The 4456-nt window shown below is 32.2% G+C and overlaps 1 pseudogene; it reads right to left on the reverse strand.

Moving 5' to 3' along the window:
* Window positions 1-260: 260 nt before the first annotated feature.
* On the reverse strand, window positions 261-379 carry LOC120610518 (uncharacterized; annotated as a pseudogene).
* Window positions 380-4456: the final 4077 nt, after the last annotated feature.

Consider the following 4456-nt stretch of genomic DNA (forward strand, 5'->3'; position numbering starts at 1 on the left):
TGCCCCTCACCCCACCCCAAGAGATAGCAACTGTTAACATTTTGGTGTACAACTTTTCAGGTAATTTTTAACAAAATTAGCCCTACTCTTAAAATTCCCTACTACAACGTTCACTTGTATCTTATTTTTATTTTTTATTGTATATTTTGTGTCTTACTTTTATTGTTTTTTAAATATTTTTTAGGTGAGGCAACCCTTGGTCGACCTCACAGATTGCAAGGACTTTGTCAGTTTACAATCCCTTATTTTTTTATTTTTTACACTTACAGCACCTGGTCTTCCTAGGTGATCTCCCATCCAAGTACTAACCAGGCCCGACCCTGCTTAGCTTCCGAAATCAGACGAGATTGAACTTGTTTAGGGTAGCATGGCTGTAGACTGTATATTATTTTGAAATTTAGCAATATATCATATGTTTCTTTTCACAGAATTGCATGTTATTCAGGAAACAGTTTATTTCCTAAACTGAAATTAACTATGCTATTTTGATGTATAAAATATTCAACCAATACAGAGAAATAAAGGTCCTCTCATAATCCCACATCCAAAGATAATTACTATTATTAAAAAAGAAATCCTTCAAGTTTCTAAGTATACATAAATACACATTTACATAAACAAAATCATAACAGGTTTTGTAACTCAGGCACACTAGATCATGAGTATCTTTCCATGTCAATACATAAATGCATTTTCCTTCTTAATGGCTACATAGAATTCCATTCTATTAAATGAATGCTCATAATTAAACCAATCACCTATCGTTGGAAACATTTGAGTTATTTCCAGTTTTGATACCATTATAAGGAATACTGCATTTGTCACATGTCTGATTATTCTCTTAGAAAAAATTCCTAAAAGGAAAATTGCTGAGGAAAATAGGATACACCTTTTAAAATTTGATTTATATGAAGCGACTCTATAGAAAATTGTACCAATTTACATTTCACCAACATGTATGAGATTCTCTACACCATCTCCAGTATTAGCCATTATCACTCTTTCTCATTGTCACCAGTACAATGGTTGAAAAGTGATATTTTATTGTTTCAATCTGAAAGTCTTTGATTATTGATGAGACTGAGCACATTATTATATCTTTGTCAGTTCAATTTATGAATTATTTGTTTATGTTCTTTGCCATTTTATTTTATCAAAATATTCTCTTTTTTCCTATTGGTTAGTAAAGAGTAATTTATATACTAAGGCTATTAACCTTCACATCTACAATGAAATTATTCTTTCTCACTTAATTCGTTGTATCTTTTGCCATAGAAAGTTTTTGTTTTTATATATTTGTATCAGCCCTAGGAAAAGAAAGTCAAGTGACTGAGGCTTAAACCATAAAATATTAACAATTTAATTAACCTAAAATCCAGAGGTAGGTGGTCTCAGAATTGGTTTAGTGGTTCAGAGATGTCATCAGTCTCTTTACATCTTTCAGATTTGCCATCTACAATGTGTTGACGGTGTCTCTCCCTATAAGATGAGATGGCTGCTGCATCCCCAAATATTACATTATACTCCAATCAAGAAGGAAGAGGATGAGGACAAAAAATATTTCCATCTCACAGCTCTGTTATCTCACCAGGAAGAAAAATCTTTCCCAGTAATCCCCAGCAGATTTTTATTTACATCTCATTGGAAACTAGTAATGTCTGCCAAAATAGTCAAACCTGTCAATCATTACCTCCATGACTTGTGGCTGAGTATCATATAAACCGAAGGCCCTCCCCACCTCCCCAAATTATTTTAAAATATACTCTGATATTATCTTCATGAACTTTCAAGATTTTTGTTTATTTTGTTAATTTCCAAATCTTTAAATTATCTGGAATTTATTTTGGGGCTTTTGAGATTTGAGATTCGAGATTACTTTTTTCTCTAAAATAGTGATATCAATAACTTTTATTAAATAATCAATACTTTCCCCCACCACACTGAAATATCTTTATTACGTACCATATTATCCTATATTTATGGCCTATCTCCATTATCTGTTTTTCCTGCACCAGTAGCACAATGTTTTAGTCACTATAGTTTCATTAGGTCATTTTTATGTCAGCTAGAACAAGTTATTCTTTTTTCATACTTTTTTGACTATTCTCCATTTGTTTATTCTTCTAGATAAACCCTTCCAATAAATATTCTTTCTTGGCATTTTGATTAAAATTATAGATTAATTTTAGAAGACTTCACACCTTTACCAATATTTAGACTGTCCTTCCAGGATCATGGAGTGTGCCTCTCATTTTTTAAGTCTTCTTTTATGTCCTTTAGCAAGTTTTTATAGTTTCTTCATAAATATCCATTTTCATTCAGTTTATTTTTATACCAGTTGTGAATGGGATTTTTATGCCAATAGGAAGCTAAGGAAGGACCATTATTGCATTACTTAAATATACCCTATTTGGTTATGATTATTTTAAATATCGCTTGATTTGGTTTGCTAATATTTTATTTAGCATGTATTCCCAAGAGATGCTGGGCCATAATATTTTTATCTTTTGAAGGATTTTATAATAAAGCTTGCAAAGTTTATAAATGAATTAGGGAACTTGTAATCTTTACCTTACTCTAGAAATGCAGTATCCAATACAGAAGCCATGTGCAACAATTGAAAGTTTGAAATGTGGTTACTGCAACTGAAGACGTAAGTTTCTAATTTAATTTGTTAACTTACATTTAAATTTAAAAACTGATTCTCAATTCCATTACTGAAAAACTTAAGCATATTTGGAACAACATAGGTATGTGAATCTACTTTTCAACTGTAAATATCATGAAATCTAACTCCTCAGAGATCAGCACTTCTGATAAAAATTTAGCATCTGAATTAAGATGTGCTATTAAATGTAAAATAGACACTGGAGTTTAAAGACTTAGCATGGAAAAATAACATAAAATATCCCATTCATAATTTTTATATTGATTACATATTGAAATAATATTTTGAATGTATTGGATTAAATAAAAATATATTATAAAGTTAATTTCACCTGTTTCTTCTTATTTTTTAATGTGTTTATTAGAAAAATTTTAATTACATAAGGGGCTCACATTATATTTCTGACACGACTGCTCCAAATTTTTAAATAATAGCAATTATCTGATCCTTAATGTTTGCTAGAACTACACTTATTTTTTTATAAATACATGTTGTCCCATCAAATTGATAAACTAAATGTGTTTAATTAATTGTTTAATATGTTATTGTTAAATTTTTAAGTTATTCCTTTCTTGCTTTCTTTTTTCTTCCTTTCTTTCAACAATTATGAACAATTTTGTGTTTAACAAGTTTGTGGTTGTGTCTTTATGTAGGGAAATGACATGATCAGATTTGTTTTTTGAAAATCAATTTGGTTGTATTATAGAGAATGGGGTGTCCAAGGCCAAGAATGGATTCAATCAGTTAGGAAGCCACAGAAAAAGTTCTGGGGAAATGGGACTGGCAGAGCTGAAAAGAAATGGATACTTTCTAGAGATGTTTATGACATGGAGCCAATAGGACTTGGAATGAATTGGATACCAGAATCATGGCAAGGAAACCATCAAGGATGACTCCTAAGGTTCTTGCTAGGCAACCAGAGTTTGGTGAGACAGTCACTGAGTTGAGAATCCTAACAAAGGACTAGTTTGGGGGAATAAGCTCTTGAGTTCAATTTTCGAATGGTGAGTTCAACATACTCTTGAGGCATCTAAGTAGAGATGTGGAATAGATGGGTACAGAGCAAGAGGAGCGGGTAGGATGGAGATAAAATTTGGGAATTACTGGTGTATAGATAATATTTGAAGCCTGAATGGACCTGAATGGGATTGTCTGGGGGCAGAATGTAGATTGAGAGATCTGTCTGGGGCAGTGGGAGAGAGGTGACTAACACCAAGCCTTGAGAAACATGGATATTTAAAGCCGGGTAGAGAAGGAGTCGTCAGATAGAGTCTGAAGGAGAGTGACCAGAGGTGTAGAAGTAAAGCCAGGATAGTGTGGTGTGAGATGTTACAGAAGCCAACTCAAGGGAATATTTTAGGGAGAATACCAACAATTTCTGAGAGATTGCGAGCAAAAACTTAAAAAAAAAGAAATGCTTATTGCTCAATCTCATTAATAACCAAAATATACAAATTAAAACAATAAGATATCACTGTTCAATCACCTGATGGTTAAGATTTTTAAAACTAATAATATCCAATGTGGGCAAAAATAGGGGAAAAGGTTACCCTCACATCCTGTTGGTAAAAATGTAATAGCACTAACTTTTGGGACTGTCTTGTCAGCATCCACCAAAATATAAACCGCAAACACTCTTTAACTCAACGATTTCTCTTCTAGGTATCTATTCTAGGAAAACACTCATGCACAAGAGGTTGCAGTTACAATACTGTTCTCTGTAGCACTGCTTGTAAAACTATAAAACTACGAATAACATAAATGTCCTTTGGTAGAAAGAAAACAATG

This window comes from Pteropus medius, unplaced genomic scaffold (genome assembly GCF_902729225.1).
Source record: "Pteropus medius unplaced genomic scaffold, Ma_sr-lr_union100, whole genome shotgun sequence".
Taxonomy (NCBI): domain Eukaryota; kingdom Metazoa; phylum Chordata; class Mammalia; order Chiroptera; family Pteropodidae; genus Pteropus; species Pteropus medius.